This window comes from Microcebus murinus, chromosome 4 (genome assembly GCF_040939455.1).
Source record: "Microcebus murinus isolate Inina chromosome 4, M.murinus_Inina_mat1.0, whole genome shotgun sequence".
Taxonomy (NCBI): domain Eukaryota; kingdom Metazoa; phylum Chordata; class Mammalia; order Primates; family Cheirogaleidae; genus Microcebus; species Microcebus murinus.
In genome coordinates, this window is record NC_134107.1 from 68,693,414 (window position 1) to 68,720,464 (window position 27,051).

The 27,051-nt window shown below is 35.4% G+C and overlaps 1 protein-coding gene across 9 annotated transcripts in view; it reads right to left on the reverse strand.

Annotated features, from left to right (window-relative positions):
• The window catches only part of DLG2 (discs large MAGUK scaffold protein 2), a 1,870,454-nt gene that overhangs the window by 1,165,195 nt on the left and 678,208 nt on the right, over nucleotides 1-27,051 (reverse strand). The window lies entirely within an intron of this gene.

The window sequence follows — 27,051 nt, forward strand, 5'->3', positions numbered from 1 at the left end:
CTTTGCATAAAGCCTTACACAGTAGGTATTCAATAAACATTTATTGAATGAATTAATTAAATTAAATTCAGGATGTGTGGTGGCTCATGCCTATAATTGCAGAACTTTGGGAGGCTGAGGTGGGTGGATCACTTGAGCCCAGGAGTTAGAAACTAGCCTGAGCAACATAGCAAGACCTCATCTCTACCAAAAAATAGAAAAATTAGCCAAGTGTGGCAGCACATGCCTATAGTCCCAACTACTTGGGAGGCTGAGGCATGAGGATTGTTTGGGACCAGGAATTCGAGGTTTCAGTGAGCTGGGATCAGGCTACTGCACTCCAGTCTGAGCAACAGAGTGAGATCCCATCTCAAAAAAAAATTAAATAAAATGTTGGAAATCTATGTACAGTAATTGTTGACAATTTAATTCATTATGATCCCTTTCATATATATATACTCTTTCCCAAGAGGATTTAAAGCAGCTTCTAAAGATAATATAAATAAGAGGCAGAAGTAGGGCTGTAGACAAGGGCAAGGAAACTACTCACATGAATTAATATAGCTTTTTGCTTTGTTTCAAAAATTTGACTAAAACCAAGCATAGAAATGAAAGTACTTCTCCCTTTCCTTTTTCTACTTTCTTTCCACTACCCTAGTATTTAAATGTCAAAAGAAATTTCATATTTGAGACCCTATGTCCATTCATTTAGTCATTCATCTATTCATTTAACAAATATTTATTGAATGCCTGTGTGCCAGGCAATAAGCTAGGCACTGGAGATATAACACGGAGATGGACTTTGTTCCTTCTAACAGAACATTCATAGTATGGCATCTGACTCTAAGTGGGCAATTGTAATAGAGAATGCTAACATCTATGTAAGTGAACAATTGTAACTGAGCATGCTAACATCTATGATGGGAGAATTACAGAGTCCCATGAGAGTAGCCAAGACCCAGAAATATAGAATGTTTCAGAAAGAAAATATTGAACCCAATGGCCAATATTTGAGAAAAATATTTTATGACAAATTATCTCTTGCCAAGGCCCTCACAGACATGCCAGTCCCTCTGCCAAGAATATTCTTCTCTTATCCTGACTTGTCTCTACTCCATCATTTGGCAAACTCTCACACAACCTTCAGGACAAGGACCATATCTATCTATTCTATGCCAAATCACCACACTAGCAAAGTGCCTACTCTTATGTAGAAGCTCAATATGATTTTGAAAAGTAAAAAATGTTTAATAAAACACACCATATTATAATTAGTTTGTTTACATGACTAGGGCAGTAATCATGTTTTACTTCCTCACCTGCAACACAGCCTCTTTCTATTCCTCTAAAAAACCCACTTCTTTTTTTTTTATTTCAGCATATTATGGAAGTACAAATGTTAAGGTTACATATTTTGCCCCTCTTCATGCTAATCATGCTAGGGGTACATCATAAGTCCTCACTGACACTCACATTCCATCTCTGGAGTTAAGTCGATTTCCATTTATCTGTTTCTCTGTGTCTCACGCTTGGCGTTGCTGTTTCCTTCACCTGTTGCCTTCATTTTAACCCATATCCTCATGATTACATTCTCTGTCCAGCCCCTCTGATTGACAGTCTGGTTTGAATTTAATACAATTCTAATTTTGCCCTCAGCACCTCCCTGAGGACACCATTTCTCATCTTTCTCATCTGGAGCCACATAAACAGGAAATTACCCCTGAAGTGCCCCTGCTCTCTATTCACCCCTACCTCTCATTTGGCTCTTCCCTCAGGGGAAGAAAGAGGTTAGATAAGCATTCAGATGAGGGCCAGGATTACAGTAGTCATTCCACTGCACCGAGGTTTTCAGAATGGTTTTTTTTAACTGTCATCAATTTTACAGTGGATGTCAATGTAGGAGTATTATCTGATGTACAAAAATCTGCTTTACATTTATTTTGTGTGCTATACCTGTATGATTTATCTCCTTCAAAATCAATTATACAGAATTTATGGAACTGTCTGTTGGAGAGGGGGATTATATTAGCAACAAGCACAGGGAAGATTTTTGTTTTATTCATAATATACTATGGATATTGACTTAGATGCATTTATTATAAATTTTTCCTGGCTTAACAATTAGTGATGATTCTACCTAGAGAGCTTGCAGTTCATTTCCTTTTCAGTCAACAGTACAAACCTGCAATTTCTTTTTATCTTACCATTTTATGGGCTCCCACAGGAGACACTGAAAGACACTAAAAGAGAAGAGAATTAAATTTGCAGGAAGAATGCTTTCCAAAACATATTCTAGCACTTGGCTCTCTGTTGACAGTGGGGGCAAGGGAGAAGGTATATAGTTAAATGTCCCAGTGCTACACCCTATACCCTACCTAACTCTAACTTTCCCCTATAATAACTTTCCTTTACAGTTTACTTTCAACTCTATTTGCCAAAACTATATTTATTCTTCCATTTCAAATGTCTCCACTGATACAAAGACTTCAATGACTCTCCTTCCTCTATACAGTTCTGCAGTTGTTCTAGTCAATATTCTGTGGCACCAAGCAACAATAGTTAGCATTTATTTAGTGCTCATTTTCTGCCGAGGACTGTTAAAAGCACTTTCTTTATAACAGCTAATTCACTTCTCACAGTAATCCTATCTGGTAGATACTATTAATATCCCTATTTTAATGATGAGGAAACTGAATTTAGCAATTAAAGTGAGTAAGCCTTGAAGAATGAGTTCATAGATGTTAACGAGGCAAAGAAAGATACTCCACACAGAATAGTACATATAAAGGCAAGAAGTCAAAAATTATATTTTGAACATTGGCTATGTGCTAGCCCCTGTGCTTAGTTTGGAGTTCTGGGAGTGATGGAGGTGGCAAAGGAAGGAGAAGGTGCTGTAGGTAGTTTACTATTATTGGTGTATAAAGATGAAAGTGGAAATGTAGGCAGCTTCAGTTCATGGAGGATCACATGTACAATGCTAAACAACTTAGACCTGATCTAGTAGGTGCTGGGGAAAACAAAAAAGCTTTAAGAAAGGAAATGAGAAGATAGTTATGTTTGCATATCCAATGTCAGAAAGTGATCTCTTCTTTCCTAAACTTCCACAGTCCTTTGTACATTTCATATTATTTGTCATATATTGCCTTATAGTATAATTAAAGCTGAATTTATATTAAGTACGTATAGAATTGTAAGCTTCTAATGGGCAAGAAACTTGACCGCTGGGTCTTTGAATCCTACATAATGCCCAGAACAGACTGTACTTTGTACTTAAATGTATTCCGTAAGCATTTGTCAAAATAAATTGAATAGTCTCTGTTTGTACACTCTCATCAGACTCCTTTATGCAAACTCGCATCTCTTCTTGTGTTAGCAGGCTGAGTACAGGGAAAACTACCATTAATATAAGGGATATTCTATATTTGCAGTAGCTTAAGTAAGATCTCCTGGATAATGAGATATCTGACAGTACTGACCTAGCCTCCCATACTACTTCACAAGAACATGGTTTCCCCTCATCTAATCACTATCTTCGCTGGAATCATGTCCTGGATCATGTCCTGTTATGTAGGAATTGGACAAACCACTGAAAAAAATAATTTTTCGAAGTCTACTGTTGAGTAATTTTAAAGTATATATGGAAAATACTATACATACTTGAGCCAGAAGAGATATACAATTGTTTTGCTGTTGTCTTAAGAAGGTATGGAAAGCATTTTCTCATACTGAGCTAATTTTTAAACTGTTTAAACAATTTCACTCTTTATCCTTCTACTGAAAAATGAGCAAAGTTAGAAAACATACAAATAACTCACAAAAATATGGTTCCTCGGTCACTTAATTTTGGTATAAGTTTATTTTCCTGTAACAGTCAAGAGAACTCCTCTGGAAAATTCTACCCTTTTCCGCCCTCCCTCACTAGTAAAATAAGTGCATTTTAATATTAAGCAGCACCTTTTCTTGATGACTTTTTCCTGAGTTTTTGACCTAGATGACAGCATTCATTCATTAAGTAATCTGAACACTCTTTAAAAGAGCATTGATAAGTATTCCCACAACACCTTCAATTCACTTTAACAGACATATAATGGAGCAAAATACTCCTTCTGTAGGGGTTTGGAGCATCACCCAACTTATTATTGACACATCAATCATAGGACGCAAGAACAATGTGGAGATGAATAGCTGAATAGTACTATTTATAGGAGACTGATGATCCCATAAAACAGTAGGGTCATTTTAGCCTTCACAGCTGCAAAGTGAATTTGTATGATAGAGGCACTGATTGAATTTTTGTTTTTTTCATAGGTGCCTTTCCATCTAGATTAGATCAAGTGGCCCTGCTATCCACTGCCATAGTGCTGCATACCTTTCTTCCTATCATAATACTAGTAATTTTACATTTATTTGAAATTTTCATGAGTACAATGACCATAAATAGATGGATGAATGAATTAACTAACTCACTGGATAAAACCTATCCTCCATCCAGTTCTAAATCATTACTTTCATTATATTCAATCAATCACTTAATAGAATCCCTACAAAGAAGGCACTTTGTTAATTGTTTAGGGTAATTAATGGGGAAGAGAAAAGGAAAGAATAGAAAGTTAAATGGAAATAATCCATGACTTCAAGATGCTTATGGTCCAGTGGGAAAGAAGATATCTTTGTAAATAATGTTAGAGCAAAGTAAAAATGAAAAGGATAATGGTGGTTTACTTTTGGGGACAGCTGAAATTCAAAACTAGATCTGTTGGATTCCAAAAACCTGTCCATCTCACTATATAAAGCATGGGCTTTGGAATTCCACACACCTGGATTTGAATATAAGCTCTAGCATTTCCTGGTTGGTTAGGTAACATTGAGAAGGTCATTAAACCATTTTCAGTCTCAGTTTTCTTATCTTTAAAATGGGGATAATAGTACCTACCTCTCAGAGATAGTATGAATTTTAAATATGACACTATTATAACATATTTAGCATAAAATCTATAAATATATAATACTATGCTATACAAATACTATAAATATATATTATAGTCTCATTAGAGATTAATCTCTATTTTGTAATAAATGCATCTAAGTCAATATCCATAATGTTTTGCCCTTTTGCTGGGCTTACAATACTGTAACATCTATAATTGATAAACCCCTTCTCATGTTTTTTAGCAACTGACAATCAGATCTTTCTAATTTTATTGCTTAATCAAATCTGTTTAATCTAATATTTTAAAGTATTTTATCCTTGCTTAACTTATTAAAGTATATAGTTTTAGGTATACCGTTCTATAACTTTTGAAAAACACTTAAATTTGTATAACCACTGCTAAAATCAATCACGATAGAGAAAATTTTCCTCATTCCAAAAGTTCTCTCATATCTGTGATCCATTCCCTCTTACAATCCCCTAGTTCCTGGCAACCACTGTTCTGATTTCTGGCCCTAAAGTTTTTCCTGTTTCTATAATGTCATATTAAAGGAATCATGTAATATACAGTCTTTTGAGTCTGGTTTCTTTGAGTTAACATAATTTACTTAAGTGTCATGCATGTTTCCATGTGTATAAATAGTTCATTTTTCATATTGCAGAAAAGCATTACATTGTGTATACAGTTTGTTTATTCATTAATTAGCTGATGGACATTTGGTTTATTTCCAGCTATTGATGATTATGGATAAAGCTGCTATAAACATTTGTATTCAGATGTTGTACAAAAATTATTTTTCATTTTTCTTGGGTAAATGCCTAGAAGTGGGATTGCTGGGTTTATGGTAAATTTATGCTTAACTTTGTAAGAAACTGCCAAACTATTTTCACAGAGTGGTTGTACCATTTCTCAACCCTATTAGCAGTGTGTATGAATTATGATTGTTTTAAATCCTCATCAAAATTTGGTACTGTCATTTGTTATTGTTGTTGAGTCATTTTAATGTAGGTAGTGGCATCTCATTGTGGTTTTAATTTTCTTTTACATTTTAAGCTAAAATATTTCAAATTTTCAGATAGGTCTCTATAGCTTCAATATATTAATTTAGTATCAAATAATATCACCATTGTAAAATTTGTGGATGAATTTAACAATTCCTTCTTCCAGGTATATCCCTCACTGTTCACATCATAATGATTAAGTTTTATATTCAGCTTCCTTTATGCCATTATAGTTTTTCCCCACTAGATGGCAACTGCTCAATTGTTTGGAACTGCCAAATAGCTAAAAAGAAGAACTAGTATAATAAAAGAATAGAATCAGGCTATGAATTGTGAACTGCTTTACTCCATGATTGTAAAAAGAAAAAAAAAAATGACAACACTTCATTGACTGCCAAGAGTTCATCATAGCCTAATGTGTATGCTTTCTAAGTAATTTCAATCTAAGTTTGGAACTACCAAATGTGGATGGAGTAAAGCATATAAAAATATAAAACACGGTGTCTTTTGTACGTACATCAATGACACGTAGCAAGCAAATACTTTGTAACAAATATCATTCAGAAATTTCATCTAGTTTATTTTAACAGTATATACTTTTCAAGAATATTATTCAAAATACAGACATTTTTAAGTTTTGCAATACCAAACTGATATATTTTCTGGAATAACTATAGGTTAAACTGAGAAGTTAATTAAGGTTAGTTAAGGTTGATTTGTTTGTTTCTGTTATTTTAACACCACATAGAACCCCTCTCTAAGCTGATTTCATTCATTAAGTAAATATTTACTAAGTTCCTATTATGTCCCAAACTTTATAGTAGGCATTAGGAATACTCAGAGGGAAAACACTTTATAGACAATAATAATAAAATAATAGTAGAAATTGTCCTTTAAGTGCCAGGAAATATTTTACAACATTTGTAAACATCATCCTACTTAATCCTTATTACCAAAATGTGACAAGATATTATTTTCCCTGTTGTACAGATGTGGAGACTGAGCCTCTGTGCCAACTGGGTTAACTGCAGTTGAGACAAAAAAAAAAAAATTGTTTCAAGGAGTATTTAGGTTTAGAATGGGCTGGAGATGTCAGCCCAGTCACTATTTGCAGCCATGTGGCATGGGAAGAAACCAGATATTTCCATGCCCTGGGTAACATTCAGAAGTTGGGAGACTCCAAGCCTACCCACAGCTTTTATGGTGATCACAGAGCAGAGGCGGCAGAAAGCAGTTTCTAAGCCAAAGCCTGGTTGGAGGACAGACTTAAGATGAAAGGGACAGATCTGAAGCCCCAGGAGGAGTTAAGATAGAGCCAAGACATCAAACCCTAACCATGCCAAAAAAAGATGCATGGAAATGTTAACATCAGCCACATTCTTCAGCTGTAGATATCAACATAATTCCTAGAAACCAAGGCAAGAAATACTTCTTTGGCTACCTGCAAAACCCCAGAGGTCACATACACACACATGTAGCCCACATGCTCACTGCCATTATCATGAGGACAGGTAAACTTCTCCCTACCCCCAGATACTATCTGAGTGGATTAGGAGGATTAGGAGGGAAAGAGACAAACTTTTGAGAGGAGAAAAATATAACTCAATTTAATATTTATCCCAGTGATATTCCTTTAAATATATTACCATACACCTTTAAGTTCTTAACCTCTTGGGAGTCAAAGATGACTCTGAGAATCTATTAAAAGTTATGACTATTCTTTCCCACTGACTCCCCACCTACCAACCTACCCACCTACACATGCACTCTCTTTCCCACTAATGTCCCACCTCCCTCAACACATACTTTAAAATTAGTAATTCAAAAATTTAATAGGTCTTTACAGGGCTTAGTGATTAATTGAGGCTCCACATCTCCTTGAATTCCAGACTAAGAAAACCTACCAGTGGAAATGGCACTAGACTTGAGTTTTGACTCAGTCATTTGCCATCCTGCGACCTTTGTTAAATCCACTCTTCACTCCAAATTTCATGTTTCTCACTGTGTTTGTTGAATGTATATTAAATAGAGGAGTGTGATAGGAAAGGCTATACAGGGTGTCCAAAAAGTTGTCATACATAGGGAAAGTGGGAAATTGTAGCTAAATGTACCTTTATTTACTATATATATATACGTATATATATATACATACACACACACATACGTTTAATAGTTTTGCAATATAGCTTTAATTGTAGTGCATAAATACCAACAGAAGGATATATGACCTTAGCATTATTTATAAAATATTCATTACAAAATGTTTCCTTGTATGGAGACTTTTGGGACACTGTATAATTAAAAAAGTATCATCTATATAATCTCCTTTGGAAAATTGTATAATATATGAATCTATTTATAGTCCTATGTGGCCTTATGTGGTTATTTCAGATCTGTAATCAATCACTTTTTATTTTCCCCTTAAGAGTTTCCCCCTTTTTCTCTAACCCATCAGCATCAGCATGTTTCTGGGGCAGTCCTCATTCTCACACACGAGGAGCTGCAGTAGCATGCAATAGTATCTTGCTATTTCAACTCTTATTCCTTCATATTTATAAAGCAACTATTCCCAACCCAATGCTTCTTGCTATAATTCTCTTGCATAAAAATCTATCAAGGCTTTCAATTGCATAAGAAATCACATCTAAAACCTAGTAGTCAAAGCATTTTTTAAAAATCAATTTATTTTACCCTGCTTAATCAATCTTGCCTCTTTAGCTCTAGTCAGCTAAATCTTACCACTAAGAGAAAGCTCCCATGGGAGTTAAGATAGTGATGATTTGGAGTCCTCAGCTCATCCACTTACCAGCTATTTTCATCTTGGGCAAAGCACAGAGCACTTATTCTATCAAGGCCTTAGTTTTTTTAACTCTTAAATGAACCAGTTGTGCTGGACAATTTCTAAGATCCCTTCTAGCTCTGATATTCTCTAGCTCCATGACCCAATGCCCTTAAATTCTATATTCATTCCTACTCTGAATCCTTGCTTTCTCTATGCTTTTCTTCTACAGTGTCCTTTCTGCCAGATTAAGCATTTTCTGTTCTCCAAGTTTCAGTTTATGCACTCCCCCATCTCAGAAATCTTCCCAACTCCTAAGCTTATAAGAATCATTTCCTTCTCTGAGCTCTCATGACATCTAAATTTTGTACTAACAAATAAAGGTATGTTACATTGATATAACACCATAGCATTTATAGGTGTTAACATGAATACTTCACTGAAGTCTCTCAAAATCTCTGAAAGGTAATCACTATTTCTACTCAAATTCAGAGAAGCTAAGTGACCAGCTGTAATGCAACTGACCTAGAGTCAGAATTAAAGCCTGATTTCTATTTCAAAGTTTTCCTCCATACATGTTTAACACGTCAAGGAATTGTCTGTATTTTTATGTTTCACATGTTCAGTTATGATTTAATTCATTAAACGTGTTTTAAGCCCCCACCACATGCACTCTGCTTAGGTATCTGGCTAAAGGAAATGGAGAGCAGTAAAGTTTTCTATCATAGACTCATAATTCTTTTATTTTCTGGTAACCATTAACGATGAGCATAGAGGATAAAATAAGAACACTGGAGACAAAACTACTTGGATTATCTTTCTTTCATATTTTTCTCTCTCTTTCTCCCCCTCTCTCTCTCTCTCTCCTTTCTATTAGAAAGATTTTCAAATACATTAAAGGAAGAAAGCATATCATACACTTCCATGTACCCCTTCACTCAGCTTCAACAATGATCAACACATAACCAACTTTATTTCATCTATGCTCCTAACCACTCTCTCAGATTATTTTGAAGCAAAATCAGACATTATTTCACTTCTTCTGTGAATATTTTAGTAAGAAGATCTAAATATAAGGACTCTCTTTTTTTTTTTTTTTTTTTTGAGACAGAGTCTCGCTTTGTTGCCTAGGCTAGAATGAGTGCCGTGGCATCAGCCTAGCTCACAGCAACCTCAAACTCCTGGGCTCAAGCAATCCTTCTGCCTCAGCCTCCCAAGTGGCTGGGACTACAGGCATGCGCCACCATGCCTGGCTAATTTTTTCTATATATATTATTTGGCCAATTAATTTCTTTCTATTTATAGTAGAGACGGGGTCTCGCTCTTGCTCAGGCTGGTTTCGAACTCCTGACCTTGAGCAATCCGCCCGCCTCGGCCTCCCAGAGAGCTAGGATTACAGGCGTGAGCCACCGCACCCGGCCAGGACTCTCTTTTTAACATAACTCCAGGACCAACACAAATTCTTTTAAATCATTGAATAACTAAACAAGATTCAAATTTTAAAAGTCTGTTCAAAAAGTTGATCTCATAGAAGTAGAGAGCAGAATGGTGATTACCAGGGGTTGGAGTAATTGGAGGGGGCAATTGGGTAGATATTGGATAAAGAATACAAAATTTCAGTTAGATAGTAGGAATAAGTTCAAGAAGTCTATTTTACAACATGGTGATTATAGTAAAAAATATGTTATATTTTTGAAATGCTAAAATGCTAAGAGTATGGGTATAAAGTTTTCTCATCAGAAAAATAACTATGTGAGGTAATGCATATGTTAATTAGTCAGAATTTGTCATTCCACAATGTATATATACTGCAAAACATCATGTTATACACAGTAAATCCATACAATTTTATATCAATTTATAAATAAATGTATGATAAGAAAATAAGTTTGTTTAAATCAGTATTTAAAACAATCCATATATGGGTTGTATGTCTCTGTTGTCACTTTTAATCTATAGGATCTCTCTCTCTTATTCTCATTCTGTCCCTTTGAAATTTGTTAAAATTATTTTTAAACGATTGTTTTTCCTGTAGTGCTTCTGACATTCTAGAATATTCTAATTGTTAATCTCATTCACATTGTCCCCTGTGTCTCCCATGAAATGAAAGTTAAATCTAGAGACCTGGTCATACTCAGGCTATTTTAGGCAAGAGAATATCATGAGTTCTGAAGTATACTTCCATCAAAAGTCACATAATGTCTAATTGTTTCTCCTTTTATGATATTGCAACCACTGACAAATTTTATACCCACACTCATATTTAGATTTATTTACCATTCATTTAAAAAGGTGATATTCTAACATTTTTTTCCTAATTTATTAGATACAAGACTGCTATAAAGAGAAATTTTGTTTCAACTATTTGGTTACCTTAATTTTTAATTTGTATAGGACCAACAAGATAAATGTTTGATTTTTTTTCTCTTACCAGTTTTCATATAATGAATAGATTCCCTAGCATCTTCCAAATCTAATAATGAGATGATTTTTAAGTACTGTCATTCTGAAATCATGTATTTAAATATATTTTATGTGTTTTAACCCATTAAAATTATTATTCTTATTGATACTCAGATTGCCTTATTTTAACCAGTGGAAGCTAGTGAGTGGCTTTTGAATCCTTTTAACATGGCACTCCATATCTTGGTAGATAGTTTACTTGCTTACTGACATAACAAAATATTCCAGATTTATATTATATTTTCCCTACCTCAGATTTAGAATCAGTCTTTTTCTTGGAAATTAGGTATTTTTCAAGAAGTTCTGACTCCTTTTATTAAGAAATGGTATTTAGAAACCACACTGGAGACACTATAGAGATGTTCATAGCTACTAAGCTATCATTATTTCTAGCTCTTTTAAGTGTACAAAACTAGGAAATACTCTTTATTTAAAAGCTAAAGTACACCTTCATCATGACTCATTCTAAATTTACAATTCAAATTTTACTTAATTTTATCAATCTTATAAGGACCTGAGTTTTTATCCCAGCTTTACCAGTTAACCTGCACAACAAGTGATATAACCCCTAACTACGCTAAGCCCTCAATTCTGTACCTGAAAAATGAGAATAATAAAACCAGCTTCACACTGAGCACTCATAAGAAGATATTTGGTTTATCCTGACTATGTGGAAAACACTGAAATACCATAAACCACTGAAGTCATTTTGAGCTCATCATTAGGCTTTATTATACATAAAAGCAGGAATTCTTAATTTCAAGCTGGGACATTCCAAATGTTACTAATTATTTATAGCTAGAAAGGACTACTAGAAACTACAGGGTGATTTATAGTTTCATCACAAGTTTCTAAAGTAGAGCACTGCCCTTCCATTACTCTGTTCTGCCTTCCTTCCAGTCAAGTAAACACTGGCTTCCTGAAGAAAGCATCAACTCCATTTTTGGGCCCTCTTCATGTGGGATCCGAATGAAACCAGACACATCCCCTCTGAAGTATCCCTTCTCTTGATCTGGGCTGCCTCAGTTGAATATTTCCACTGCAGTGGCAATAGGCAGAGAGATGCAGAGAATCCTCCAAAGAACTACTGTAGCCACAGTGTTAACCAGCAGTATAAATCTCTCTGGGACACCGCCTCCCTGTGTTCAGAAAGATAGGCAAAGCTCTCCTCTTTGTCTAGACCTTCCTTTAATTAGGGCCCAGGGGGCCAGGAAAATTCTCTGAAGTAAGTCTTGGTACTGCTCCAGCTTTTGAAAAGTAATGGCTTTGGTGGAGAAGAAGTGTTTTTAAAAATTCAGATCTCTTAACTAGGAAGCCAAACCAATCTAATTAGAGCATTTGAGCACTGAGATGTTCACTAATGAGACTCAAGGAACCAACACAGGAGAAATGTTTTTTTGCACTAGGCACCATGAGGCTGCCTTCAGTGTGGCCCACATTTGCTCAAACTAGGACCCCTGGAGCAGAGCCATATCCCCTTTCTAGACTGACACTCAGCAAGCCTCTCTGGTGAGTTTTCCATTAGGAGGCTCCTCCATTTTCCATTGCTCCTGCATCAGTCCCCATTGTTCTCTTTTTCTCTACTCACTCCCTCACATGGGGTGCTTTAGACTCCCATGGTTTGAATTTTGTTTTTACTCATGTCCTACTCTAGCCAGATGCAATTACTTGTTCTGTACCTCTGTGCCTTTGCACGTACTGTTTGTTCTGCATAGAAGCCTTTTCTTCTCTAAATAATTCTTCTTGCTAAGTTTCCATAGCTCTGTTAGAAAGTTTTTCTAAACCCCTCTTTCTACTCCATCTCTCCCATGAGGAGGAAATAAATGCTCACTTCCTCTGTCCTACCTCTTTACCTAATACATACCTCTATCACCTCACTTAGTAAGATAATTATGTACCAATATGTATATTTCCTCTATAATATTCTGAGCCTCATGAGAAAAGAGAATTTGCCTAATACATATCCTCAGTTCTTATCTTAGCTCGTGGTACATCATAGGACATTCATGAATATTTGAAGGCTGTCACTAGTGAGAGACAAAAAACAGAACATCCAATAAACTAATAGTAGAGGTTCATTAAAGATACTGTAGGAATATAGAGAAGGAAGAAATTACATCTAGCTACACAAGACATGACTGACTGACTTCTAGATCTTGGGTCATCCAGATGAAGTAGCTAGCAGATGAAAACTAGACACAGCAACAACAAAAAAGATGGGCCACAAATAGTGGGGGTCTTTACACATCACCCTTCTCATTTTCTCTGCTGAGAGAGATTCAGAGAGCAAAAACCTCACATCCAACCTACAATCTGTGATCAACATCCAGAATATTACCTAAATCACAACAGGTGCTCAAAAGCTACTTACTGAATAAATGTATGCCTGAGGTAGGTACATTCCACTCTCAGAAATGCCTCTGTCACTGTGACCTAATATTATCAACAAGAGTAATAACATACATGCATATGGTCTTGGGTTATTTGCCATATACACACTCATTCCTTTGAGTGCATTTTCTCTCTTTCATTCATATTATTTCTCTTAGTATCCTATTATATATAGTTATATATTTTATAACATATATAAACTGTTTCCCTCCACTGTTTATGTATATTTCATGTAAATATAGATTTATTGGTGTGTATTATATGTTAAATAATATAGTTATAATGTGATTATTTATCTCCCCTACTACTGTGAAACTTCCATGAGCAAGAGAAAGCTGTCATTGTTTTTGCTGAATATTTTTGTTTTTCATTCACCCAGCAGAATCCCAGAAACAGAGATATCACACAATAAAATACGTTGAATCAATAAATAAAGCATCAAAGTTTTCATATCTGATCAGTCTGGGTTTCCTCCTATTGTGGTCCTTTCCCAGCCTTGTTACAGAGATCTCACGGTGACTCAGGCAGCTCTATTTTCTTCACTGTTACCAGAATGTAAGATGGTGCTATCAAATAGAGTTTTCTAAGTCTAGAGTGAACTCAGCTCTGTACCTTGTCTACAAGATCACCCAGAAGATAATGTGGATAGTGAAACAAAGAGAAATACATAACGGAAATAATATTAGCACAACACCTTGCATATCAATTCTTTATGCCCTTGTTTCTGAACTCTCCTGTAAGGTGGAGACCTAGAAACTAAAGCCTTTTTCACGCTAACTATTGCAGCATGTTCTGACACTTATTGCCTTTCCTGCAATTTCTCACAGGACTGCTAATATCCAGCCTCTAGTTTCACCAGGCTTTCTTATGGTAGCTGCAGTGATCCTTTCCCAAAGTCATGTAAAGCACTCAAAAAAACTCGCTTAAGTTTCATTTACTGTTTATCAAAGTCTGTTAAAGGGCATCAAAGCAATGACTGAATAAGCATTTTAGGAAAAGGCTTTATTTTCAATCCCCTATCAATTTCTCAAATCCAGAGAAGATGCTTTTCAGAATCTTTTTTTCTTTGTACTTTTTTCCCCTTCTCAATTTCACCTGTCATACTGAACTATAAAGTGTTAAATTCAAAGGTTTCCAGAAAAAAATTTAGTGACAGGTTTTTCCTGCCTGGGCTTCTCTATCCTATTCCCATCCTCCTGCTTTCTAACTTTGATCTCTAACTATTTTCATCTTTCTTTCTATTTTAAAACAGTAACAGTAATAAATAATATCTAATATCTTAAAATCAGAATCTATCTGAATATTGGTTAATAATAGTTCCATTTGCATATGCTTTATAACAAGCTCTTTCACACATTGTCTCTGAATCTCAAAATACCTCTATAGGATAAATAAGGCATAAAATAGAATGTATAACTCTTGCCAAAAGAATAAGTTTACCCTATGTTGAGTGGAGACTGAAATTTTATAAAGCTGTGTTACAAAATTGAGTAAGAGAGTAAGAACCAACATATAGCAACATAAAAAATAGCTTTAGAAATTTTAGAAGAGAAACACAGGTGACTCAACGATCACTTTCTCTCCACTGTTTATATATATTCACTGTAAATATAGATTTAGAGGTATATGTATATTATTTTATTTTTAAAATGCACAATATTCATGTAAAAATAATTTTAAAGATAGTGTTTCAAAATGCAGTGCTCAGAGCCTCTAAAATTTTAAATTAGGTAATCATACAATTTAAGACTTTTTAGCTAGAAATGGCATGCTATAATTGAGTTTAAAGTATAACTTAATACAATATTATTCTATACTTGACACTTTTCAAAATGACAAATTAAGAGAGGAATCGTGCCCTCGTTTTGCAGATAAGTATGGTAAGTCTAAGGTTGATGTCCATGACCACAGAACTGGTAAGTAAAAGGCCAAGATCTAAAAACTGTATCTTTTAACTCACAGTACAACATATTTTTCCACAACCTCTAATAAGGTATAATAGACTGTTATAATCGGTATACTAAAAAACCACTACTGACATCTGCTGTTTGTCTAATTTATGGGTTAAGACTCTTTTCTTTGGTTGATATGCCTGTACTAAGCCATGAAAAAAGTTAGAACTGACAAATAGATTTTAACAACTTTATACATAGGACATTTTTAGGAGTTATTTTTACTAATCTTCAAATTTTTTCTAACTTAAATGAGGTCTAAAAATGACATGTTTAGAGAGGTTAGAGAATTTACAGTACAGTCACTATTGAATATACGTGACTTCCCAGGAGTATTTTTGCCGCCACTTGGGGGTGTAGTGTTCCTAATAAGCACTTACAGGAATTCTGAGCAGCTCAGACAAGCAAGCCTGTGCAGTGGGAAAGAGGCCTGGGTTTTATGTGCCAGGACAAAGTAGTTTGTCTTATCTACATTGAGTGTAAGGCCTGAGGATAGTAGTCAGTCTAAATTCATCCTCCAGCTATCTCCAATATGAAATTGTCTTCATGATATTGATTTGCCTAAATTGTTCAATCTCAGAAAATATCTCACCATGTATGAGCTATCCTGTGTGGGGCAGCAATTCCACTGAAAGCTGCCATGTTAGTATGTGCCATGCTACATTCTCCAGTCCAAGGAGGTGAATAGAAATTTGCTTATTTAAGCAAAAGTCACTTTTGTCATTGGAATGACTGTGAGATAATTGACCCTGATGAGAGCTGCATCCCACAGACAAAGGCAAATCATGAGAGCCAAGGTCAATTGTATTAATGGCCACAGTGAAAAGAGCAATTGTGATTGTCATAAGACATAATATAAAAATAAAGTACAAAAATACTTAAAGTATTTTTTTTTAATTTTAGCATATTATGGGGGTACAAATGTTGAGTTTACGTGTGTTGCCTTGCCCCCCTTACACTGCAAGTCACAGCTTCAAGCCTATCCATTCCCCAGACGGTGCGCATCGCACTCATTAGTATGTATGTACCCATCCCCTCCTCTCCCTCCCATCTGCCCAGTCCCCAATTAATATTATTCCTGTATGTCCACTTAGGTGTTGATCAGTGAAACCTATTTGCTGGTGAGTACATGTGGTGCTTATTTTTCCATTCCTGAGATGCTTCACTTAGTAGAATGGGTTCCAGCTCTATCCAGGAAAATACAAGAGGTGCTATATCACCATTGTTTCTTGTAGCTAAATAGTACTCCATGGTATACATATACCACATGTTATTAATCCACTCGTGTACTGATGGGCACTTGGGTTGTTTCCACATCTTTGCAATTGTGAATCGTATTGCTATAAACATTCGAGTGCAGATGTCTTTTTTACAGAGTATCTTTTGTTCTTTTGGGTAGATAGATGCCCAGTAATGGGATTGCTGGATCAAATGGTAGATCTACTTGTATCTCTTTAAGGTATCTCCATATTGCTTTCCACAGAGGTTTCGCTAGTTTGCAGTCCCACCAGCAGTATAGGAGCGTTCCTATCTCTCTGCATCCATGCCAACATTTGTTGTTTTGGGACTTTTTGATAAAGGCTATTCTCACTGGAGATAAGTGATATATCATTGTGATTTTAATTTGCATTTCCCTGATGATTAGAGATGTTGAGCATTTTTTCATATGTTTATTGGCCATTATTCTGTCATCTTTTGAAAAGTTTCTGTTCATGTCCTTTGCCCACTTTTTGATAGGGTTGTTTGATGTTTTCTTATTGATTTTCCTGAGTTCTAAGTAGATTCTAGTTATCAGCCCTTTAATGGCTGAAGATTTTAAATTACATTGCAGTGGCACAGACCTTATGTGGCTTAATTAAAATAAAATTATCACAATGACTATTCATAATGATTAGAAAGGTTACTAATAGTGGACAAATTTAGTATTGAGAACAAATCAAAAGAATATCCCATATACTCTGTTACATCTGCTTATGCAGGTTTTCTGCTTCTACATCTGTAGACAGTGTATTTCTAAAAAACTGGCCAGTTGAAAATTCAGTTCTTGAGTTCATGTTGGTCATTTTAGGTTAGTCATTAACTCTTTCCATAACATAGGTACGATTTAATGTTTTAGAAATGAGGAAGCATAGCTTAGTTTTAGTGAAAAAAGCATGATCTTTGGAATCAGGTAGACCCAAGTTGGAATCCTAGGTTTACCATGTGCTAATTGTGCAACTTAATAGAATAATCTCTCTGTGTCTATGGTATCCTCAAAGGAAACAATAGAAAATTTAGATGGGATTCTGAAGATAATTTAATGAAAGGAGGCATGGGTATTTTAACAGAATAAGTAAGCAATAATGAGGCACTCATAGACTCAAGAGCAGGAACAAGAAGCCTTTACTTCCCCCCCAGGACTTAGGACACGAGGGAAGAAATAGAGAATCAGAATCTAATGAGAGATACAGCCTTGAAAGAAGTATGCCTGGCAGGAGCTACAGTTATGGAGTGACCACTCATGGCCAAGACGATGGCAGGAAATAAATACCCAGGGCTATTTCCTTCTCTCAACTTCTGATTTCTTGAAAGGATCACCCTTTGGTCAAACCCTAATAGACAACCAGAAATAAGTCAGCAAAGAAGCCCTTGGTGGGGCAGTCAATAGTGGTCAGTCCTTAGACACTGAGAATGGCAGAGATGAGCAAAGAATTGTTCTGGGTTAAGGAGATGCAAGCAGAGAAAAGCAGCTTACTTCGTCTCTTTTTCCTCATTTGTAAATGGAGATATGAATAAACTCTTGTTCAATAAAATTGCCATAAAGATGAAATGAAATGTACATTAAAAAGATAATGTAGTGTACATCATACCCTAGATGCTCAAATAATAGCACTTATTTTATTTTTAACAGTAATTAATTATTGTGAAGGTAAATGTATATTCTCCATTAAAATCTAACAACCATCCAACAAATTTGTCCCCCAGGAGGTATTTTGTGTCTTCTTTAAAGGAAGATTTTCTTTCTTCTTTACAAAAAAAGTGAGACCATGAACAGAGAGTATTATAAAATTAAGTTCTCTAATGCTGTGAATCAGATGCTTCCTTGGGCTTGAATATTAGGGTCCTGCAAATACAGTCAGTTATATATTTCAGACCAGTAAATCCTGCTCAGAGAGCACATGAGTGAGAAATGATGTAGACTTGGAATTCTAAACATATTGTACCTTACACTCTACCACTAACCTAAAAATATCTGAAATGAAACTGATTCCAGTAGAAAGCAAAAGCTTGCCTTTTTGCAGATATGAACATGCCTTTACATTTAAAAATATTGATAATCATCAAACACATTGAAGTTTGGCAGAGTGATGTGTTGCACAGGTCTGCCCCAATCATTCCATATAGTAGTCTCCACCATCCTAAGCATTTTCTGCCACATCTCCAGCTTTTATTGTCTTTAAGGTATGTGTCTATATCTAAAATCGTATTGACTACTTCATGAGAACAAAGACTGAGGCTATCTTACGCTCTTTTATGTCTAGTATTTCCTATAACTGAGCCTGATAGTAGATATTACTAAAGGAACATACACAGAAATGCATGCACACAAAAGTGGTTGATGTGAGAATTAGATGACATGATATACTCCAACCACTTTGAAATAGGCACTCAAATATGGTAGCAATTATTATTGTTGTTTTCATTATTATAGCTACTAAGAATAATGACAAAGTGGTACACACATGGTTAATATTATAGTGATGATAGATATTATTATTTTCCAAATTGACTGATTCTTGGTCATATATAACTGTACTTAGGAGAAGATTGGCAGTTTTGTATTCAGACTGTGATTACTGCCAACTTTGTGTTTACAGTGACATTGCCAGCTAGAATTTGTAGCTTGAAATAAACTCTCTCAAATAGTAGTGGCAATAAAGTCCCAGATCCCAGGACAAAAATGCCAAATGCTAAATATCAAGTGCTAAACAAATAATAAAACAGAAACCTATATACTTTTACTTCTAGGAATGAAATAGAGGTGATTTTCTCAATTTTTCCTATTAAGTACAAATAAAACCCCCAAGGAATTATATATAAAACAAATATAAGAAGACTCTAAAGGATAGAAAGAAGCAGGAAGACCAACTAGTGACCTAGGGACCTAAGGAATGACATAGTGGTAAGTTTTTTGGGTTTTCATTTTCTTCATATATTGCACAGTTGGGGCCATTCTCCTAGTTTCATATCATTTGATGAAGATGGAAGTTACTAAAAAGAAAAATATAGGAGATTCTGAATCATATTTATTCTCCTAAAGATTATATGTAGATACATGACTGATAGGCTTATAATTCATTTACTCATTTATTTATTCATTTAAAAAATATGTATTGTATGCCTATTCTCTGATAGAAACTATGCCAGATCACAAATATACAAATTTTAATAAGACACAAATTCCTCCTTTTAAGGAGCTCAGAATCTGAGAGACAAGTTTTTTTTTAAACCGTCAATTTTAGAACAATGTAGACATTGACATTGTTCAGGAGCTATGAACAGAGTATCATATAAAGACAGAGTGAGTGGGGGATCTAACCTGGCTTGGGACAAGGGTGTCATGAAATGCTCCTGGAGAACATGATACCAGAACTAAGCCTATTTATATTTCCACAGTTATTCCCTATCTACCACACATCAGTCATTATTCTAGGTTAAGATATAGATAAAAGCATTTCAGGCACTGAAGATCAAAACATCATGATCTGGGCAAACATGACCCAGCATGGTCCAGTGGCACCTCAAATTAATATTTATTAAATTGAGTTGAATTTAATTAAATAGTGGTAATCTAGTAGAAACTTAAAAAATCCTTTTTATGGTGTGAAAAAGAAGCTTAAGACTTGGGACTCCAGGTAAATGAAATATAACTATAAAATACTGAGAATGGTTCAAATTTATAAGCTCTCCAATACACTCACATACAATATCACATATTTATAGCCACATATGCTGTGGACTGATGCCTGATATCAGAGAGGAGTCAGCAACTAACTTCCAATGTACAAACAGAGAATAGTACTTGATACTTCTGTGTGCACAATAAAATTTTAAAAAGACTCAGATTGCTTAGTTTTATGCACAGATTGCACTGTTCACTAAAATTCTCAAATTAGTTATGCAAATCCTGTGCCATGTGATGCCTCTCCACCATATGTGACTAGTTACCATAGCAGTCAGCTTAAGCACATATTTTCCATAGCAACCTAGGAATCTTTACCATACAGAGACCTAAGTGAGACGGATTTGAAAGCAATTCCACAAGCAATATGAAATATAAATTTTGGCAATGTCCCCTGAATCCTTCTTTAAAACTACATTACTTAGCATTGACTTTTAAATGCTACAGCCCCTGGGTGGTTCTCTTTTAGACTATATCGGCACCTCTTCCCTGTTGGAAATGTGAAACTCTTTAAGAACACGTAACATTTATGATTTAGAGGTATAAAGGGGAGTTTTTCTCTGGGTTCATTCTAGAGAGTGGGTGAATTTTCCTCCTTCTACAATGTGGAAGAATTAAAAAAGGGGTTGAGACCAAGTAGTGGTATGTGAATGCAATCTGCAAGTTGAAGTTCCATATGGTGGTGTGATGTATTTGTAGTTTTCATTGGCTCACTGAGTTGTCATAACTTCCTGCCTCAGACTACAATGGTGGTATCAAACTGAGCTGGAATTTTCCCTTGTCTTGTTAGTCTTTTGAGAGCAGCTATCCATTCAGTTACAATAATCTCATTCTTGATATTTATTAGGAAGACTATTTATCCTTAAAAGGTTTCTGGAATCATTGGCCTACATGTATATAGTAGGAATATATGCATGAGAAATGTGATTCTAGAAGTTTCATTCATTTATTTTGGGCTTAATCTTTATACAAAATGAAGCATATCTACACACAAATAAAAGTCCAAGGAGCGGTACTGGTATTGGAACTAAATTTACTTGTGGGTAACATAACCACTTGCTGCCCTTGCTTGAGTACTCATATGTTGGACACTGTGTTCGCCCTCTTGATCCTTTATAATAAAACTTCACAGCAACCCTGTGAGAAATGGCAGACTATCTGCATTTCCCACAGAGATAACTGAGGTACAGAGAACATAATTAATAACACACACATGCACACATACCAAGCTACCGGACTAGAACATAATGGAACTAAGATTGAAAGCCATGTTTGTCTACTCTAAGAACTGAACTCATTCCACTATTCTTTGCAATGTAGGGGAAAAGAAAATAGAAAAAAAGGGCTGAGGCTCAGAAGACAGATCCTAGTGTGGAAACCAAAGCTATGCTCCAGATCAATTGGGAATGCCTGAACAAAAATACTGAGTAGAATAAGAGATATCAGGACAATCCTAGGAAGGTGTCAGAAGGATATAGAATTGGGCGTTTGGGGATATTGTCCTCAGTTAGGCACTGGCTTCATCCGTAGTTCTCCTGGATTCTTTACATGTTATATATTTGAACATTGTGAAGATATGTAAGTCATCTAAGGCTGATCACAAACCTAACAGAAAACCTTTGTTATTTATTTAGATACTAAGTATCCCAATGTCACTTCTCTTATCCCCCTACATCTCCCACTGGAAGAGAACTGAACTTTTCTTGTTCTATCATTTGGGAATAGGATGCTGCCCATTTCAGAGCCAGAAGCTATAAAAGAAAGGAAAAGAAAACATAGTTTTCTTATTCCTTCACTATTTGTCTACAGAATATCCCCTTAGGAGAAATAGTCTGTTTGATCCCTAAAACATTGTTATGAAAAAGCAACCCCTTAAAATTTCACTGCTGTGTGTTTAGCAAAATGAGCTTGCAGATTTTCAGATTTACTTCTCATATTCCAAGACTCCTCTCAAAGAAAGCTTGTAGTAGATTGCTAAATTGTATGGAAGCAAAGGGTCTTATTTCCTATGGCCATCCATGTAATTAGTTAGAGACTATGTCTAGGAGTCTCTGAACCTGTACTCAGCATTTTGGCCACTAGATGGTCAGACTAATGGGACAAGTGTGCCATGGAGAAAATCACTATCAGGACCTCAAATCTCTCCTTTTAAAAGTAAAATGATTATAAATTAGATGATAATCTAGGCTTTTCCTGCTCTGGATTTTTGGATTACAGACACTCATAGTCACCATAGTGATCAATCCAAAACAAAAATCGCACTGTGTCTCTCCTATGCTTAAGCTCATAAATGGCTCCCTATTACCTATCTAACATGAGACTCCCTGACCCAGCTCTCTTGCATCTCCAGCCTCCATTGCTCCTACTCTCCCCATATCCTTCATGCTTTGAAATACTAATTCACTTGCAATTCCCTCCGAACAACACGAAACTTCTCATCTCTGAACATGTGTTCATGTTCATCCCTATGCTTAGAAGGACCTACCTCCCCACCTTATCCCCACCTGCTGCATTTGTTTGACCAACTTCACTCATTCATTATGGTCACCCCTCCCTCCAGTTTGAGTTAGATACATCTTTTCTGTGCTTCATAATATTCTTACACGGCTATTCATCACCTTTAACACCATTGTATTGCAATAATAACAACATGGAAAATATTATTTCTTTAGTAAAATCCCTTGTAGTAAAAGATCTGCTTTAGTTTTTAAACAGATGCTTTAATAAGCCTGCTTGCAATGTAAGTGCTTAGCCTGGTGGGGCTGCTTTCTCGGAGATAAGCAGAGAAGGGAGTGCGTGCTGAAGGAGAAGAAAGAGAAGACTTGGAAGAGGAAGAGGAATATGAGGGCACCAGCACTGGAAGCAAAGGTGGAGAGGAAGCCAGCAAGATAGGAAAATTTCATGATCTGAAATGTGACCTCCCCTCACTGTGACTATCCAGTTCATCAGCAAAGTTATTCAATTCTCAAATTGTTTGAAGGATATAAAATTTGGGGCCAAGCTGGAAATAAAGCTTTGCTTTAATCTGCAATCAGTGGGAAAGAGAATAGCCATGTGGATACAGAAACACTGGAGAAGGTGGGAAGAAATGGAAAGTAAGTTAAAGAAACTAGAACAAAGTATGAGGAGAGTTTTTAATTGTCCAAGCCTATGGAATTGTGGTCCAATCAAAGTTTGACAACATGGCTTACATAATTACATGAAACATTTCTATTTCCCTGGCCAGCCTAAGGAATTTTTACTTGCTGCATCACCAAGCTATCCTAGTATACGGAATATTGTAGATGTTCAATAATATTAGGTAAATTAATATTATTAATATTCTATATCAATAGCTCGTTTAAAATAAATTTACAATAATGGCATTTTGAGAATTTTTTTCCTGGACTCTAGAGATAGCTAGAGATACCTTGTTCACTGAAAAGAATGTGAGTTGAAAATTGAAAGTCTAAAAAAACTAAAGTCAATTTGCTTAGAAATTCATTAAATGATTTTCAAAGCCATATATAAATGAATCTTGGTTTTTCTGCCCCAGTGCACACAACTATTAGCTGGGATAAATGCAGAGTCTCAGTTATAATGTGATGTTTCCCACATGTAGGGGTATCTGGAGATGTTGAGCATAGTGCACCACCCCATAATGGGGACTCAAGCCAGCTCCTCTCACCTTGAGCTAAAAGTGCATCCATGGCATTTTTCACATATCAGGCTCCAATGTAGCAATTGTCCCAATAAGGATGACACTGGTATTGCCTGTTACTCTTTCAGTTTGCTGCAAATAGCTTTCAGTTTGCCCTGCCAGGATGCACCTGTTTGGGGTGAACACAAATGGATGAAGTAACACATCTCAACACAATTGTATTCTCTCAAAAGCTCTGCATGGCAAAAAGAGGCACCATGGGGATCACCAGCTCATTTTGGATTACAAATGCAACACCTTTGTGAGTTGTTCCACACATGGTATAACAACTGGAGCAAAGGGAACTTGATGTGATAGTAGGCTGAGTTTGATTTATTAAAGGTGTAAAGGGGCTGCTCCAGAGGGGGGAGAGGAAGGGAATATCCAGGTACCATTTTATTGTTCCCATCTCTATTCATCTGAAAACTAAATTGGCCACTGAAAAACCTTAGAGCACAGATTGTTAAATACCTTCATCTGAGATCAAACAGGGCCAAGTACCTTGGTAAGTGTGGCCAGAGTTAGAATCCTGCACCTAACGCAAATCACTAACATACACAAACACTTTTATTTTTGTCTTAAGGAACATTGAAATTTAATGATTTTTTTTCTGCTTTTCCTCATGGTTTAAGTTTTATTTTTCTGAAAGTGGTCAAAGAATTTTTTGAATCACAGAATGGGAAATAATAGAAATGGTAGCTACCATTTTTTGAGCATTTACTGGGTACCCAAATCTATACTATTTCCTTTATATACAGAATCTTTAATTCATACAACATATCTGCAAGAAAGCTGTTATTATCCCCAATTTACCAAGAAGGAAAGTGAAGTCAGTGAAGTGAGGTATCTTGCTCAAGATCACATAGCTAGGAAATAATGATGCTGGAACTAGAATAGAGATCTAACTGATATATTCAACTACTACAAATTGCCTCAGAAGTAAATGAAATAATATACATGAAAGCTCTCTGTAAACTGTAAATCAAAGGCAAAAAATATAATGGAAAGGGAATTACTTTGTACTTAATTAGCTTATATACAACCATCATGGTCATTCTGTCCCTATGTGGTCTTTGGCAAGTCACCTAACCTTCCTAAGATTCAGTTTTTGCATATGTAAAATAGGGATCCTAGTATCCATTGAATTACCTATTTCTTGTCACATTCTACTGCAATAGAACTAGTGCTAGAGAATATTAGATAATGGATGCAAAAGTCATTTGTAAAATGTAAAGCACAATGCAAATGTGAGGTGCTCTTATTAAGGAGAAGAATTATAAATTAGGGCATTCAGGGCAATCTAGGTCTTGAACAAGGACAAAGGCTCTTTCTGATTGGTGTTTGATTTCCTGGTTTCCTGAAATCATTTCAGTTGAAATATTTGAATACCCCAAAACAAACTGCTTTTCCATGCTGTTGTTTTTAATATCAGTGCCAGTGAGAGATCTTGCAAAACCAAAGGGCCCTTCTGAGAATGGAAAGCTAAGCTGCCTATTCACCAAGGACCTAGGTCCTAAGAGAAAGAGCCCCTTTAGGCTTAGAGTAATAACTCATATTCCTTTTTTTTTTTTCTAATCCAAAGAGAAGTCTAGATGTGTCCAGATGAAAACTAACTAATAATACACATTCCTAAGCTTATATCCCAAATTTGGGGGCTATTTTACAGGAAAGATTTATAAAATTTTTATGGATTCTAGCCAGTAAATTCTGAATTTCAGGTTGACAAACATGGCCTCTGCCACAGACACCTGTGGTAGTCTGTGCTTTATGAATGTAGGACAGAATGATCATACTGTTCTACCCTTAGGTTAATGCCTATAAAGTATTTTCTACAGTGATTTTTCTAGTGAAGGTATAACAATGTAATGAGTTAAGATTATTACTCTGGCAGGGAGGCGTCTTCAACTTGATTGCCATAGAAATAAATCATCTTCTGCTCAGATGGGAGGGATTTCCCTTGAATAAGACATTTCTGAAACCAGAGGTGAGGTGAAAGAGGTGGGTGCTAATACAGGTAAATCTGTGACCAAATAATTCAGTGGGCAATATAAGACAGGTCATCTTCTGAGAATATTTTCTTCTCTAAAACAATCAAAACAATCAAATTATGTATTAATATTAATATTACTACTAACCAACTCCCAGTGCCTCCCTCTGTCCTAAACTATAGTATTAATATATGCCAAGGAAATAATGAATACATGAATAAATAAATGAATCTTTCTAATAATCTAAACTGATCCTTCACCATTACTGAATTCTGAAATATTTCTATAATAATCCATGATACTTCTCTATCAGTCAGGAGAATGACTTCAAGGCACATTGCAAAATCCAAAATCTTCCATATAGAGGACACTAACTGGCAGGCATTCTATCCTCAAGAAATTCTGTCTCTATTTATTATTCATCCAAGTTAATACTTTATTTCTTCTATGCCTAGTGCCTAGCACCTACATACTCTGTAAATGTATATTGTTTTGAAATAGATGTTCCCTACATAAAGCTAGACAAGTTTTTGTTTGTTTGTTTTAGGTTTTTAAGAAATAAAAACCCTCAAGTGAGTTTTTCCCTCTCTTTCCCATTACTTTCTCATTTATTATTTATAAGCCTTAGGCTTATAATAGTAAGTAATCAATATTTACTTTCAATCAACATATCCAGTAAATATTTATTATATAATACTAGATGTATCATATAAATATATTAACAAAATAGAAGTTCAGAAGCAGATTTACTGTGAAGCTAAGAAAGATTCCTCACTCGCATGAACCCCTTACAAAGCCTTATACTTAATTTTATACCTATAATTTGTGTTCTTTTTCTTAAAGTTCTCTCTCACAAATTATAGAAAGTCCAGACCCATAAAAATTAAGTCCATCTCTACAGAAATTTTACTGTATGTTTTTATCCTATAAGGTACATGCTTTATAG